The 18,045-nt window shown below is 39.0% G+C and overlaps 1 long non-coding RNA gene across 1 annotated transcript in view; it reads right to left on the reverse strand.

Annotated features, from left to right (window-relative positions):
• Positions 1-5,010: 5,010 nt before the first annotated feature.
• The window catches only part of LOC135277729 (uncharacterized), a 31,066-nt gene continuing 18,031 nt past the window's right edge, over positions 5,011-18,045 (reverse strand). Inside the window, exons 3-4 of the long non-coding RNA XR_010345326.1 lie at positions 9,849-9,922; positions 5,011-5,251 (exon numbers count right to left, since the gene is read on the reverse strand). This is a non-coding gene — a long non-coding RNA (uncharacterized LOC135277729). The remainder of the gene's footprint in view (positions 5,252-9,848; positions 9,923-18,045) is intronic.

The following is an 18,045-nucleotide window of genomic DNA, read 5'->3' on the forward strand; positions in this document are numbered from 1 at the left end:
ACTGTCTTCCACAATGGTTGAACTAATCTACATTCCCAACAACAGTATAAGAGCATTCCTTTCTCTCCACAACCTCACCAGCATCTGTTATTTTTTGACTTTTTCTTAATAGCCATTCTGACTGGTGTGAGATGGTATCTCATTGTGGTTTTGATTTCTATTTCTCTAATGATGAGTGACACTGAGCTTTTTTTCATGTGATCATTTGCAGTGTGTATGAAATGACTATCATTTGTACAGTCTACTCATTCACCAAAGGGTACCTTGTTTAACCCAATACACACATAAAGGATTAGGAAAATCAAATTGTTGCTTATTTCACTAGGCCTTTTCTAATATTTATATTTCTTATTAAATGCCTTAGTATTATCACATTTTAAATATTTTTAATCCAACTTAAGAGATACACATTTACCTCATTGATTAATGGAAAATGTCTTCCATATAAAAGGTCCTCACTGTCAAACCAGTCAGCCAAATCAGGCTTACTTTCTGTCAGACATATCTGGCTTCATTTATTAATACAAATAAATGTGTTGCGATGTACCTTTATGACAGTCACCTTCACAGGTAGACAGATAATACTCGCAGCCTTACTATTGAAAAAAATCCCTCCATCTCAAAAAAAAAAAAAAGAAAGAAAAAGAAAAACATCCTGCCCCCGTTACTCCTTTTCAGAAGTCACAAGGATTTCCATCAGTAGGAAATGTTTCTTCAGCAATATGTGAATTATGGAAAATTCAAAGGCCTTTAAAAAAAATAGTGTACTCTATGCAGCCATGAAAAAGAATGAGATTATGTGCATTACAGGAACACTGATGGAGCTGGGCATGGTGGCTCATGCCTGTTATCCCAGAACTTTGAGAGGCCGATGCAGGGGGAGCACCTGAGATCGGGAATTCAAGCCTAGCCTGACCAACATGGAGAAATCCCATCTCTACTAAAAAAACACAAAAACAGCTGGGCGTGGTGGCACACACCTGTAATCCCAGCTACTCAGGAGGCTTAGGCAGGAGAATCGCTTGACCCCAGGAGGCGGAGGTTGTGGTGAGCCAAGATCGTGCCATTGCACTCCAGCCTGGGCTAAAAGAGCAAAACTCCATTTCAAAAAAAAAAAAAAGAGAGAGAGAGAGGCCAGGTGTGGTGGTTCACACCTGTAATCCCCAGCATTTTGGGAGGCCAAGGCAGTGGATCATCTGACGTCAGGAGTTCAAGACCACCCTGGCCAACGTGGTGAAACTCTATCTCTACTAAAAATACAAAAATTAGCTGGATATTGTGGCGGACACTTGCAAACCCAGCTACTCAGGAGGCTGAGCCTGGAGAAATCACTTGAACCCAGGAGGTGGAGGTTACAGTGAGCCAAGATCATGCCACCACTGCACTCCAGTCTAGCAACAGAGCAAGACTCTGTCTCAGAAAAAGAAAAAAAAAGTAAAGAAGAAAAGGAACATGGATGGAACTGGAGGCCATTGTGCTTAAGAATAGAAAACCAAATACTGAATGTTCTCACTTATAAGTGGGAGCTAAATGATGAGAACACATGGACACAAAGAGGGGAGCGACAGACACTGGGGTTTATCACAAGGTGGAGGGTAGGGGAAGGGAGAGAATCAGAAAAAAATAACTAAGGGGTACTAGGCTTAGTATCTGGGTGATGAAATAATCTGTACAACAAACCCCTATGACATGAGTTTACCTATATAACAAACCTGCACATGTACCCCTGAATTTGAATAAAAGCTAAAAAAAAAAAAAGTAAGTAGCGGCCCCGCACAGTGGTTAACTCCTGTAATCCCAGCACTTTAGGAGGTTGAAGTGGGTGGATCACTTGAGCCCTGGAGTTAGAGACCTGTTTGGGCAACATGGAGAAACCCTATTTCTACAAAAAAGTATAAAAATTATCCAGGCATGGTGGTGCACACCAGTAATCCCAGCTACACCAGAGGCTGAGGTGGAAGAATCACTTGAGCCTGGGAGATTGAGGCTGCAGTGAGCTGAAATCGCACCACTGCACTCCAGCCTGTGCAACAGAGTAAGACCCTGTCTCAAAACAAAAAAAACAAAAAAGACAGTAAAAAAAGTAGTGTATTTCTACTTGTTCCTATGTTTGGAGCCCCAGAGTTTTTGCCATCCTGGACAATGCACTGTGGTAGGATTTGAGATAGGTGAGAGACACTTGCTTTTCTCTAGTGAAGTCTAAGGGAGACTATTCAAGGGAATGTGGAAGGGAGAAACAGTCTCATTTTCAGGTCACATCTATTCAGTTTAGAAGAAGTACATATGAAAGTTGATGAACTGGAAATACAGTCCCTTAAATCTAAACATGCCTGTATCTCTTGGAAAGTGTTCATGTACCTCCAGATTTGAAGACCAAGGCCCTGTTGCTTTCTGGAGTGGTCTACCTTGGGTTGCAGACTGAGCCAAAATCCTCCCCTGTGATAGATCCAGACAACTTGGGATGATAGGGAACTACCAAAGGTTGCCCCCATCCATCCTTCTCTGGACCTGCCTCTCTTCTCACCATGTCCAGAATACGAGCAGTGGCTACAGGAGGGGGACTGCTGTGCGACCAGCTACTGCTGGATACTTTGGGTTTGGAAGCAATCATTCTGTTCACTGAGATGGCTCCATCTTCTTGGAATGGGTACACTGGGGAGTGTGCTGACCTCCTGGTGTCTGTATTTTCAGCTCAATATCAAACCAAGAGACTTTCTAATTTTATGTCCAATGATTAAGTGAATGAGTCAAAGCAGTTTGTTTCAGTAAATGAAAACTTTACCCAGAAACTAAGTCAAAGTAGGATACAAAATAGAAATGAGATTTTTCACTTATTTATCCATTGACTTGTTAACAATACAGTTTCAATATGCCAAACATTCTGCACAATTATACTTAATCCTCTCAATAACCCTGCAAGGAAGCTACTATTGCTCCTATCATATAGCTGAGGAAACAGAGGCTCAGTGAGGATGGGTATCTTGCCCTGTGTCTCATGGCTAGCCAAGGGCAGACTCAGACCCACAAAGCCTTGCAGTCTCCACTGTGCCCTGCTGCCTCTGCATCCTTTGCCCACCATGGCCACCACACACACACAGGAAATGCAGCTGCATCAATAATAAGCAGTTCATGCATCTTTCTTTTCGGCATTCTATGCCAATTATTTAGACTTATGACTCATGTCCCAATTAACTACAGAAATTGAATAGCATGGAGAAATTCGAATTGCCTGTAAACCCCAAATCTCATTTTGGCCAACAATCTCAGCTTCCCATTTTATAAGAACTTTTAAAAGAGTTTCTAACAAGTGACGACGGTATTTGACAGATTCTATTTTCACCACCTTGCTTTTCCATCCCTACCGTGGGGTAGCAATAGTAGCATGCAGAAGGGATATTTGAAAGTTAAATAGCAGGAAGAAAGAGAGGGGAGAATCCAAGAATTTAAATTACATCTGTATAAGATGTAAGATGGCTATTGTGATACTAGTCCTCACTTTGTAACTTTGGGTTAATACCAATTTTAAATTGTCTCCTTGGTTAAAATGTACCATCAAATGCACTGATGATATCCACGAGGCCTAAATCACACTGTTGAGCATCAACAGAGTTCTAATGCACAGTCAGAGACTGCAGCAGACGCCTCTGGAACCCACCTTCTCCTTCCCCATTATTCCCCTAGTCCACCTCTGGCTTTAGCTGTAGTGGCAGCACACCGCCCCGAGTAATGCCAGACTCACCTTATTCTGTCATTGTCCATCTCAAATCAAGGTCTCATGAGCCTTTCTGCAAGCCAGTAGTGAGCAGGGGTCTCTGATGCCAGGGAGTACTCAGCCCACACAAGTGCACAGCCCCAAAGTGGGGAGCTGCTGTATGTTAACGCCCCTGGGGCAATGTACAACCAATAGGAAGGATGCCAGTGCAGAAATGCACCAATCTCCCATGCTTCAGAGGGACAATTCTGGGACATATTTGTACGCTTTTCCAGGTCGTGATATAATCAAGACCCTGTTCCCATAGTGTGACCTCAATAATACACTCATAGATTGGATTTTCCTCCTTCCCTGTCTTACTCTGTTTTCTCACTCCTCTTCCTGAAACCACCTCCCAGATAAACAACCTGCTTCCAAGATCCTTAAACTCTGTTTTTGAAAGAATCTAAACTAAGACCTGGAATTACCAGATATTATTTATAAATGGGCCATTCTCCATGGATGCAGATTAACAAGACAAAAATTAAATAGCAATGCAGACCATTCCAATAAGACATCCAAATCCTGACTCACAAGTGGGTAAGTCATGAGAGAGAGGGACATGTGCCCAAGGGATGTGTATAAGAGTCTTCAAGGGGGCTTTTCAAACCATACTCTGAAAATTCCAGTTTATCTTTGTGGGGAGTTGCAGAATTCCCTTGCTCTGAAAGAATCACAGCCTCATCAAGTCACTGTCTTGTCACCAATACTGATGAAATGTGTTTTGTGAGGCACAAAAAGAAGGTTGCTGCAATGACAGCTTTTTAAAGACATCATTTTGTAGATGCAATTTGGTACTTTACTCAATAGTCTTAGCTATTTTTAATTGTAGTTTAATTTAACTCTGGCCTTCTTGTCCCCATGCTTGGCTTGTTGGAGCTAAATAAAGAGAAAGCCTGAGCTTTTCTTTCTAGCATTTGTGTTGAACTTGAAAAGTCCTTATCACTCCTCCGGGCCCCCTCTGCTTTCTAAATGAATCAGAAGATAAACATGTCATAGAATTGCATCTCTGCTCTGACAGCGTAAGACTCATGACCCATTTTTCCATTTTGTCCTTTAAAGAAAAGCGAAATTCTCCTTTTCCAGCAACTTTCTGTTAAGAATTTGCCAACTAAGGGTAACTTGGAATTTGCATATAATTCCTTTAGCAACACTCTGGAACCCTGCAAAATTTACAACTGCACAAGAGAGTTCCACATAAGAAAAAAACTTGCAGAGAATACTATCTTTACCTAGAAAAAAAAACTGGACATGACAAATTTAAATGAGGCCTTTTGGCATATAGATTTAAACTGGCTTTATGGTAGCCATACATTTCTAAGCGTTTTAGTTGCAAGCTAGTGATTGTAAAGAATGCTTAAGCCAGGAATGGTAAAACCCGACACACATGGATGGGCCACCGCAGACAATATTAGTGGATCAAAGCACTGTTTTATCACTGAATCTGAATGCAGTGTCTGTATTCTCAACACAACAGTCTGGTTGATCAATGTTCTTAAACTACTGGAAAACACTCAGGGAAGAGAAATACAAAATAATATTAAGACTACAACCATGAAGAAAACAAAGTCTTTGCCCACATGGAGCTAGTTCCCAGTGGGTGAAACATAAAATGAATTGATAACTACATATATATTTAATATTTGGAGCAGAGTTTTCTAATGACATTCCTGTTCTCTGTTTCTCTCCCAAATTAACAGGATGATTTTTATCAGGGCACATGGCCTCCCAGCGAAAAACTCACATTTTCCAGCCTCTCCTATAGCTATGTATGGCAAACTAAGTTCTGGTCAATGAGATGTAAGCGGATATGCTTTGAAAAGTATAATCTTTCAGAACTTCCTCCAGCAAGTTTTTTTTTTTTGAAAAGAGGTAGCAAACCCTTCTTTTCTTCCATCCTGCTCCTGGGAAACTGGATTTTACCGCTAGAGAGAACCAGCAGTTGTCTTGAACATAGAGGAAGAGCACCACATTCTATACTCTGTGTTTGAAAATTCGGGAGAATCTTCAGTTCTCAATAACCATGGAGGCACTCTACTGGTCCGGGGTTGTCCAACTCCATCCTTTTTTTTATTAAGAAATAAAAACATTTCTTCCTTATTTAAGCTACTACTTTTCAAGTTTCTGTTATAGCTCAATCTAATTCTAATGGATATTTTAAAAATACATATGCATACCATACATAATACTGAACTAGACACTTAAGAGTGAAATAGATGTCCAGGAGTGGATATCAATGGACTGTAGAAGAGAAGCAAGTTTCAGTGTTCTAAGTGGAACAAACAATTGTAGATTTAGTATTGACATTTGGCAGGAGTAAACGCATGTATTTTCTTTTCTTTTTTTTTTTTTAATTTTTTGCAGTTGTAGATTGTATTTACGGGTAGCATGATTTCTGAAAGTTGCAGTGTTTGCACTGAGTAAATTAATGAATGGTTAAGCTGCTATATTAAATTGAGGTATTGTTTTATGTTTTAAAACAGTTTACAGAGTTATAAATTTCCCATCTGCATTGGGTAGTCCAAGGAAACATGTTTCATCTGCATCCTAGCCCTCTTTGTCTTCGTTCATCAAAGCATCAGCACCATTGAAATGCCAGTGCTGCAATCCTGTTCTCTTGTTCCTAAAGCACCAAAGCCATCCTTATTTGCATATTAGTTGGCATAAATTTGAATATTAATTTCAATAGGCATTGTCTCTAAATCCAGAAAATAAACACAGCCTGCTGCAATTATACAGATAACTGGTATTTAAGGCTCCTGAGTGCCTAAAAGTTTTAAACCTTCTACATTTACACTCAGATTATTCTTACAGATACTCACACAAACTCAATCACACAGTGGTCAAATACAGGTTGTGAACTTTATAATGAATTTATTCTCTTCCTTTATTTCTTTTTTTGTTTGTTTTGTTTTTTTTGTTTTGTTTTTTTTTTTGAGACGGAGTTTCGCTCTTGTTACCGAGGCTGGAGTGCGATGGCGCGATCTCGGCTCACCGCAACCTCCGCCTCCTGGGTTCTGGCAATTCTCCTGCCTCAGCCTCCTGAGTAGCTGGGATTACAGGCACGCACCACCGTGCCCAGCTAATTTTTTGTATTTTTAGTAGAGACAGGGTTTCACCATGTTGACCGGGATGGTCTCGATCTCTTGACCTCGTGATCCACCCGCCTCGGCCTCCTAAAGTGCTGGGATTACAGGCGTGAGCCACCGCGCCCGGCCCTCTTCCTTTATTTCTATATTTCCAGATGTCAAAGTTTCTGGTTTGGAAGATCTGATGATCCCATTTCAGGAATATATTGGTCAGAACCATTTTTTTCTTTTCTTTTCTTTTCTTTTTTTAGCTACAAATGACAGAAAACTAACCTAAAGCTGCTTTAAGCTAAACTGAATGTATTGGGTAACTCAACTCGGGAGTCCCAGGGTTGTCTGCCTTTGGGCACAACTGGCCTCAGGTGCTCAGATGATTTCTCTCTCTCTACCTTTCTGCTCTGCCTGACTCCTCTGGCTTCATTCTCAAGATTTTCTCTATATATCATAGCCAAGATATCCCTGCCAATCCCAGTCCTAGGCCTATATTTTTCCTGCACCTTAAGATTTCAGAACAAGAAAGACCCTCTCCTTTATATCAATCCACAGGAGAAAAAAAAAACTGTTTTTAGCCAACCTCAATCAGGTGCTCAGCCTATATGGCTGACAGTCTTGCCAGAATCACATGCAGTGAGGAATTGATCCCAGAAGGAAACAATGGGAGTGGTCAAAAAATAAAAATAAAATAAAATTTTTAAAGAGTAATGAAGGAAAACATGGTCATTCATTGGCTTTTACTAAACTGAGAATGAATCAACTTTTCACTGGGCTAGAAAATCTGTGTCCCTTCTTAGCAAGTTCAGGAAAACCACTAGGGAAATGCGGTGTATACCAGTGTTTCTCAAATCAACATGTGCAAATAAATCACCTGGAGTTTTGAAAAATGCGTATTTCTGATTCGGCAAGTTTGAGGTAGGGCTCAAGATTCTGTTGGTAGCGCAAGTTCCCAGATCATGCTGATTCTTCTGGTTCGTGGGCCACACTATGAGTGGCAAAGGTGCACCTTCATCACTACTGAAATTCTGTCTGACCCCAAGAGCGCAGCTTTCTGGCTTCCTTTCTGCAGAACTGTTTCACCGTCTTCACTTTGCCACAGCCCATGGATAAAGCTGTCTTTACTGCCACCATTTGAGGGATAACATGGATAAGGGCCCTGCCTTTTTTAATCTCCTAGAATGGTTTTACTGGCTTCTACTTTGGATACAAAAGAGTCCCTGGTGGACAAGAGCCTTCTCTGTGACTGGCACCTGTCGAAGCTGATACACTGTGCTGAGCAATTAGGGCTTGTGGTTGTTTGATTGCCTTTCAGTTTGCATTCTCTTAAATTATGGAGAGTTTAGAAAAACTGTACTACTGATAGCACTACTTTCTGGACATACAACATTACTTGTTTGTATAATTTACACCAAATTCATAGGTCTTACTCAGCACCTGGGTGTTCTTGCTCATTTAGCATGCAGGTGTATGAAAGATGTATAAGGCCTTTGCTGGGATGCTCTCCAGACATAATACCAATCAGCTGCATCCTGAACAACAAGAATTTCATCTGGGCTTTCACACAGGGGCATGAGAATGTGAACAACAAGTGGAACAAAGCATTATTTGGCTGAACACTACACTTCGGTGCCTCCCTTGCTGCTTTTTTGCAGGCACAACCTGACTTCCTCCCCCAGGACCCCCCACAACTGGGTCCACATCCAACTATCTGCTCGTTATCGCTGTGAAGTAGCAAGGGGTGAAGAAAAAACCTAGCAGGATTAAGGAAAATCGCATCATGTCCTTTTCTTCAACATCTTTAATAGGTGGATGACAATGAACTTCAAGGATGGTCTTAATGGGGGAAGAGAATTCTTGAATGGTACTCGTGGAAGCAGAGAGAGGCAATCCTACCCTGACCTGGGAGATCTCAGGAGTTTATGGGCTAACTGTATGCAGAAGAGTATATGTAAATTTTATTTGGAGAAGTCATTTCCTTTTTCTCTGCTTTTCTCTCTCTCTGAGACACTGCCCAAAAAGCAGCCACACTGAGGAAGAAAGCAGGACATGTGGAGTTGGGGCAACACTAGCCGACTCCCTCGCTGCACCCCACCCCCAGCCCTCCAGTTCAGAGTTGTATGTGCCACCCTCTTGCAAATATCTGTCCTGGAGTCATAGCTCAGTACACAGTGCCTAAGAAGAAGAAAATGTCAGGCTAGTCAGGTGTTTGATTGCAGGCACTTACTTGCTTGAGGTACAGGACTCAATTTCCTTTACGCAAAATAAGCCATTCTTGGGAATCAAAAATTCATACCACATTTTGTGTAAATCTGATGGGAAATTTTGTCTGGGGAAATTCTCGCAACTTAAGATATGCAGATTCACTATTTGATTGTAATGCCAACCCATGATCCAGTGCTACTACCCTGCCTCTTATAAGATGAGAGGCTATAAACACCAGTATATTAAAAATGTATCCACCAAAGTAAAATTAGTGCTCAGCAGATGCTTATTTTTCTAGAATTTTATTTCTCAGATGGATTGGCATAATTTTTAGTGGTACATATTGCCAGCCTATAATAAATATGTAAGCCCATCAAACCTGATAGAAAACTCCATCAGATAATACACTGGGAACTGGGGATTAATTCTATACTAGCCTCAGGGGATGCACCTCATGGCCTAATAGAATGTTTCCAATTCTAATTTCTCTGGTTCTGTGAAATCAATTTTTCTACAAACTATAACCAGTACATGAGTGTTTTGCAAAAACTAATTGTATTGGCATAATAAGCATGTCAAGTTACAGTGAAATGGACATTCTGTTGTTCTTTTATTGAAACTAATGGGCTAGCATTAGAAGGAATAAAATACTGGAAATGATAACAGTTTATGGCTTTGATTTTTTTTTTAGCTTTTTAAATTTGATGGTATAGCATATTGGCTCTCAATCTCCTTTTATGAGTATTTGAGTTTGACACTGTTAAAAAATGACAAAGAAATTGCTAGGAAAAAGCATTTTCTCACTATCTTACCCTCAGCAGTGCAGTCAAGAAATAGCCATGCTATGGCATCTTCATCTGCGAGGTTCATATGTCAGCAGCTGCTGCTGGGAAGGTTCAATGAGAGAGAAGAGTTACGAGGATAAGTCTCCTGCTTTGTAATGTTGGCAAATTAGCCGATCTCAGCTCTTCGTCTCAAAAATACTTCTGCCCAAGGAGAATCAGATGAAATTGAAGTTGGTAATGCCAACCCAGGATGACCTTGAATGAAATAGATCTCTCTGTTTACCAGGCATGGAGATTACAGTGAACTCATCAGTCAGGAGGCCACCAGTGTCATAGATTTACCTTACTAATTCGAATCTTCCCAGGCATTGGAAGCTAAATCCTGACTGTTAATTATTATTGTTGTTGTTAGTTAATGGGATTTGGAAGCCTTTCCCAAACCTGATGGGCTTTCATCTTTGATACTTTCACAATTATGGCTGATAAATAATTTGGGGATTATATATTTAATATATAAATATATAGGACTCCCCGATGAGCCTAAAAGTTCTATGAAATTAGAATTGCATTTGGCCTTTCTAACCTTTCAGCTCCGGTTGCTAACCAGGTGCTCAGTAAGCTGAAGGTCCAGTTTGTTCAGTAATAGTTTTCACATGTCCTGACATAATGACTAAAATATACAGTCACTCTCTCAGTAAGTGTGTGTTAGATGGATGAATGGATGAGCCAACACTTGGCCATGTTTTGGAAATGACATTGGGCTTGGCGTCAAAAGAAACGGTTGAGTCACAGCTCTGCCCCGTATCAGTTATATAACTTGGATAAGTGACTTAAGTTCTTTTCTTCACAGTGAAATAGGAAAAAGAGAAATATGATGCCTATCACATTGTAACTTCTCAATAAATATTTATTTTCTTCTTAATTAAGGCAGCACTATCCAATACAGGAAAAGTTCATTGTATTGCATTTCTCTTTATTGCATATTGCAGATATTGCTTTTTTTTTTTTTAACAAATTGTAGGTTTATGGCAATGCTGCATCAAGCATCTTTCAAGCTTTCCAGCAACATGTACTCTCCTCATGTCTCTGTGCCACATTTTAGTAATTCTTATAATATTTCTAACTTTTTCATTATTATTATATTGATTATAATGATCTGTGATCAGTCTTTGATGTTACTATTGTAATTGTGTTGGGGTGCCATGAAATATGCTTATATAAGATGGCAAACGATTCATAAATGTCTGTGTTCTCACTGCTCCAACTGACTATTTCCCATCTCTCTCCCTTGCCTCTGGCCTCTCTGTTCCCTGAGACACAACAATATTGAAAGTAAGTCAATTAATAACCCTACAACAGCCTCTAAGTGTTCAAGTGAAAGGAGCAGCTGCATGTCTCTCACCTCAAATCAAAATCTAGAAATGATTAAGCTTAGGGAGGAAGATATATTGAAAGCTGAGACAGGCCAAAAACTAGGCCTTTTGTGCCAAACAGTTAGCCAAGTTGTGAATGCAAAGGAAATTAAAAGTGCTACTCCAGTGAATACCTAAATGATAAGAAAATGAAACAGCCTCATTGCCAATATGGAGAAAGTTTCAGTGGTCTGGATAGAAGATCAAACCTTACAACATTCCCTTGATCCAAAGCCTAATCCAGATCAACGCCCTAACTCTTTAATTCTATAAAGGCTGAGAGAGGTTAGGAAGCTGCAGAAGAAAAGAGGGACGCTAGCAGAGGTTGGCTCATGAGGTGTAAGTAAAGAAACTCTCTCTCTAATATAAAAGTGCAAGGTGAAAGAGCTAGTGCTGATACACAAGCTGAAGCAAGTTATCCAGAAGATCTATCTAAGATAATTGACGAAGGTGGCTACACTAAATAACAGATCTTCAATATAGAGGAAGTAGCCTTTTATAGCAAGAAGATACCATTTAGGACTTTCCTACCTAGAGAGGAGAAATCAATACCTTGTTTCAAAGTTTCAAAGGACAGGCTGATTAGGGGCTAATGCAGCTAGTGACTTAAGGTAGAACAATGCTCATATACCATTCTGAAAGTCCTAGGGCCCTTAAGAATTATACTAAATCTTCTCTGCCTGTGCTCTGTCAAAAGAACAACAAAGCCTGGACAAGAGCATATCTGTTTACAGCAAGGTTTATTGAATATTTTAAGCCCACTGTTGAGACCTACTGCTCAGAAAAAATATATATCTTTCAAAATATTACTGTTCATTGACAATGCAACTGGTCAACCAAGAGCTCTGATGGAGACGTACAAGGAGATTCATGTTGTTTTCATGCCTGCTAACACGACATCCATTCTATAGCCCGTGGATCAAGAAGTAATTTTGACTTTCAAGTCTTACTATTTAAGAAGTATATTTCACAAGGCTACAGCTACCATAGAACAGTTATTCCACTGATGGATCTGGGCAAAGTAAATTAAAAGCCTTCTGGAAAAGATTCACCATTGTACATGTCATTAAAATCATTCATGATTCATGGGAGAAGGTCAACATATCAACATTAGCAGGAGTTGGGAAAAGTTGATTAAAACTCCCATGAATGATTTTGAGGGGTTCGAGGCTTCAGTGGAGGAAGCAACTGCAGATGCAATGGAAATAACAGAGAACTAGATTTAGAAGTGGAGCCTGAAGATGCAACTGAATTACTGCAATCACATAATAAAACTTGAACAAATGAGGAGTTACTTCTTCAGGATGAGCAAAAAAGGTGAAGATGCTGTGAGCACTGTTGAAATGACAGCAGAGGATTTAGAATATTATATAAACTGAACTGATAAAGCAGTGGCAAAGTTTGAGGGATTGACTCCAATTTTTCAAGTTCTACAGTGGGTAAAACACTATCAAAGAGCATTGCATGTTGTACAGAAATCTTTCATGAATGAGTCAATCAATGCAGCAAACTTCATAGTGTTCTTTTTTTTTTTTTTTGATGCTTAAAGAAAATGTTTTATTTTCATTGGTTGACAACTAATTGTTCAGTTAAATGGTAACTCTCATATTGCATCCTAAATTAAGACAGACACTCTGCTGGCAAGTAGAAAATAGATTAATTTCATTTTTTATCTGTTAAGCTCTCTTGATTAAAAAAAAAAGGCAAACCAGGCCAGTTTTAAATTTAAGAAACAGAAACATTGTTAGTGCTTCTTGTATCAACACACTTCATATTCAGAGCTACCCCCAAGAGATAACATATTATCTTCTTTTCAAAGATGGGGAAACTGAAACTTGGTATTATCTATAACAATGAAACCACATAGTAAGAGGCACAAGCCAGCATTAGAATTCAGATCTTACTTGAAAGCATACACCTTAAATTTTTTTAAAAAATTTCTTCCATTACAAATGTAGTACCTGCTTATTGGAGAATGTTTGGAAAAACAGTAAGAAGGGAGAAGATGAACTCATGATCCTGACTCCCAGTGGTAGCCAGATCAATGTTTTGGGACATGCTTTCCAATACTTTGCTATGTATATTTTTTAAAGTGTGAACACATAGCATATCAAAATGGATGTATCAGTATTTTAAAAACTAAAATCTGATTTAAAAAGGAAAGCATATAGAAAATCTGCAAAATACTGGAATATATAAAGAAAATTAAAGTCATCTAGAATTCCACTAACCAAAAATAAACATTGTTAATGTTTTCATATATTCCCTTAGTCTTTTTCTATCAATTTTCTTTTTATATAGTTTTAAGCTTATAATATACAAGATTTTTAAGTATAGTTAACAAAGGCTTAAATAGATGATGACAAAAAAGGACTTGGTGACAGATAGTATCTGCCAATTAAATTATTCAATAGGTTTTAAAGGGGCTGTGCTAAATTTCTACTAAGGTGAATCCTGACATGGATAACTGGATTACCTTTTTTGTTGTTTTTTTTGCACCCAACTGGGTCTGTGTCATTTACATAAGTTTTATGTGTGGAGTCTTTCTAGGGGAGGAAAGATGGCAGCTGTAGTCTGATTAACAGTTTTTAGTATCTCAATGAAAAATAAATAATGTGATTTAAACATTTTGCACACTTAAATTTACAGAGAGTTTTAGCAAGAAAATAAGGCATGACTGACAGTGGCTCAAGGAAGTTCTAAATGGTGTTCTTAATTTAAGAAACTACCACAGCCACCCAAACCTTCAGCAGCCACCTCGCTAGTTAGTCAGCAGCCATCAACATCGAGGCAAGACCCTCCACCGGCAAAAGAAGATGATCATTAACACATTTTAGCAATGAAATATTTTTAATTAAGGTACATACATTTCTTATATACACTGGGAAGCTAAAAAATTTGTATGACTCACTTTATTGTGATCTTCGCCTCACTGCAGTGGTCTGGAACCAAATCCACAGTATCATTGAGGTGTGTCCGTACAGCGTGCTGCAATGACAAAAATGTCCAGTGTCTGGACTGTCCAGTATGGTAGCCAACAGCCACATGTGGATATTGAGCACTCGAAATGGGACTACTGCGAACCGAAAAACTAAATTTTTTGTTTTATATCATTTTAATTAACCTAAATTTAAATAGTCACAGGTTGCTTAGTGACTACTATTTTGGACAGCATTGGTCTAATGGACTCCATGGGTTTTAGAAGACCCAAATTGGGAAATTACATAAATGGCAAGTTATACAGAGCTTTCAATAATTGTTCTGGGATCTTCAGCCTCTAGAATTAATGAATATATTTCAGTTCCTTTTGTGAGTCATGTTTTCTGGGGCTGACCAGTGTGCATTATTTTAGTAAATTATCACTATTTGGATGATTGTTAACTATTTTAGAACCCAGAACAGTTCTCTAAATACCACACATCTGATATGAAATGACTTTGCCTTTTCACTCATGAGAGACAGACCTCTGGAGAACCCCTCATCTTGCCAAGAGAAACACAATTTTACAACACCACTTGGCTCCATTCAAAATTGCGAAGCCACCAAATGCTTTTTTACTTATGACATAAGTAACTCATAGTTGCTTGGACTTTTTCCTAGCTTTGGTGAACAATATTTTAAGCAACTTTGGTCAATCATTTTAAATTTTGGATTTAAATTTAAATTTGGGGGGAGATAAATATGTTTTGCTCAATTAAGATTACAGACTCTCACATTAGTCTTTGAGCAGTGGTTAATTGAGGGGGGAGAAAAATGGCATGGTACATTTTCACTGGAGTCTAGAAAAAATTAAGTGAAATAATTAATTTTGACATTTTACTCGGAAAGAGGTTATCATTTAAAAACTCAGATGACTTTTCTCTGTATCTACCTACCATTTAAACTTGTAGTCATGAATCATTCACTCAAACCACTGTAGGAAATTGCATTGTGAGCTGATTTTTAAAGCATTTTTTATACATAGTAATACCAGAGCTCATAATCACTGGAGGAATTGAATGCGTACTGGTTACCAAATACACAGTATTGGAAACTTCAGAATGCAGAAAGGAGACCAAATCTGTATTTTAAATTTGTTTGAATCAGTAGTAAAACTAAGTTTCTCTGAAGACAAAGCAAGTTCTTTTTTCGCTACAATAGTATGCAAAAGAGGCAATAATATCTAATTGGGCAGGCTGACAGACTGCTGTCCGAAAACTGCTGAATTACAGTAGCTAGCATTTTGTCCTTTCTGGGTCACCTTACGAGTTTTCTTCTTTATGGATGCCCAGAACTGGCCTTTCAGAATGTGCCCAGATGAGAAATTCATTTCTAGTCATTATTGCCACAACTTTAGCTAGAAAACCAGCTCTGTTCCGAATCAGGACAAAGTAAAAGCCTAGATTTTTATACAGGCAAATGCAATTTTTAACTGGCTCTCCTTAGACGTCATTGCCCCTTGTTGCCTGGTTTTTGCTGATGGAAAGCCAAGCCAGGCCACATTACTGGGTAGCTCAGTGCACAGCAACAGTTAATTATTAACTCCAGTGGAGAGGAGAGTGGTTCATGAGATTACTGTATATGCAGTTACAACATGATTAACTCTCTGCTGATCAATCCAATTTTTTATCAGAAGCGTTGCTGCAAATATGGCATAAATTTCCTGGGCACAGCCTTCAGTTCCACCTTATTATGCAGCACAGCTTCAAAGATAGGAGGTTTCATGTCTAATCTTAATTTAATTTTAGAAGTCCACTCTCTGGCTTGCTACAAGATGAATTTCATTTCTGATGTTTTCCACGATTCTGAGACAGACTAGAAATACGTGTGTGAATTGTGGTAGCAAAGAATAACCCTGGATCTGGAATAAAAGTGTAATCTCAGAAATTTCCTGGCTCTGTTGAGTCTGTGCTGCAACAAAGGCAGCTGGATTCCACAGCACAGTTTACATGTGGGTCTCAGCATTTGCACACCCTCAGAATCTCCTATGAAGAGCGTCACGCCCATTGCTAGCATCTTGCAAATCCCAAAACCAAGCCGCTGGCCTTTCAGGAGAGAACTCAGTGTTCAGAGAAGTCCCTCTCTATTAGAGGAAATAAATAAGTTGATGCCTTTTTAATCTGAGCAGATGCATGGAATTTCCTTTGGGGGATTCTCACAAGGATGTTTGTACTTGAATGTTTTTCTGCGAGAGAGAAGGAAGAGCCTGGTGTCCTCCTGGATCAAAAGTAGGGGCTTTTCATTAATTCGTGATGAATATCTACGTATCAAATCCATATCCGCTTAAAGAGATGGAAATTACTCTCTTGGTTTATTGGACAAGGCAGAGACAGTGGGTCTCACTGGTTCTTAACAGAGCCTCAACAGCGCCATACAGAAATTCTCCCAGGACCATGGACATTATTTAGCCTTTCTATTACTTAGAATCCACACCAGAAAAATTATGTGCAAACGCAAATCAGACATTTTCCTGGGATTTATTTGTCGAGTGTTGCTTGGAGAGAATTCCCACAGCATAAAAATTATGATTGGAGAACAAAATGGAAGACTCAAAGTGAACCACACTTTTGCAAGAACAAAGCAATATGAAAAATAAAGCCTGCGAAGAACTATTTTCCTCCCCACTGCTACTCTCTTATCAAGTTATCTTCTTTCTGTTTGTTGGCCAGTCTCAATGTGAAATGGCTTCTTGGACCAACACTGCTGCAGTTTCTGCCTTTATAGAATTTGAAAATATGCTGAAGCTAAAAAACAAGGAGTTTTTATATAAGTACCAAAAGTCTTTATACAGGTACATATTTGTGAACGTATGTGCAAATGTGTGCACACATACACATGTGGGAGCCATGAAGGTTACCTCATGTAACCCTGTTAAGTGAAAATAACATTAAGCACCTCAAATTAAAGCTGCTAATTTGTTCCTCTATGATTTGGGGAAAACTTTACAAAATTATTCAATTGCTCATCTAAAAAAAGTAACATTCAAGAAGAGGCAAGAAAAAGATTTAAAAGAATAAAGGAGAACTTGCTATACTCAACTTTAAAACTTATGAAGGTACAATACATCAAACAGTGTGATGGCAGCACCAAGCTATACCAATGGAACATAATGAAAGCATACACCAAAAAATTACATATAGTTTCTGCCGAGAGAGAGAGAGACAATTCATATGTACCTCTGTGTGTGTGTGTTTGTGTGTGTGTCATAGTTTATGATAATGTTGGAATTGTGTGATAGAGAAGAAAGAGTATGAACTTCAGAATCAGACAAATTCATATCTGGATTTGAATTCTAGTCCTATTACTTTCTAGCTGTGCAGTCTTGAGCAAGTTAGTACTCTTACTGAATATTAATTACCTAAAATGGAATGGGGATGGTGATATGTATCTTTAAAGTGTGAGGATTTGAGAATCAAATGATATCCTACATGTATTAGTCAAGGTTTTTAGTTACAAGTGGCAGACACATACTCTGGCTAATCCGGGCAGATGAGGAATTTATTCCAGGCTCTTGTGTTGCTTACAAAATTTCTGAGAAGGGCAGAGAAACAGTCTGAGGGAAAGGGAAGAACAAGGAAGGCTAGGCAGCAACCAGGACCACAGAAATCCATGCTTCCAAAGAATATATGAGGACTGCCAACCCCACCACTGAATCCTGGATGTCACTGCTGGAATGGCCACATATGCTCCTGGACAGTAATTATTGCTGGATCACTCATCAGAAAGGTGTTGGCTTGGTCCACGCTCTTAGATCAATAGATCCAGTTGTTAATTCCAGAGAGGGTCTATTGGTTGGTTGCTCCTAACCTAAGTGCAGAGGAGGCTGGAAAAAT

The sequence above is a fragment of the Aotus nancymaae genome, unplaced genomic scaffold (genome assembly GCF_030222135.1).
Source record: "Aotus nancymaae isolate 86718 unplaced genomic scaffold, 86718_ANA_hifiasm-v0.15.2.pri h1tg000033l, whole genome shotgun sequence".
Lineage (NCBI taxonomy): Eukaryota > Metazoa > Chordata > Mammalia > Primates > Aotidae > Aotus > Aotus nancymaae.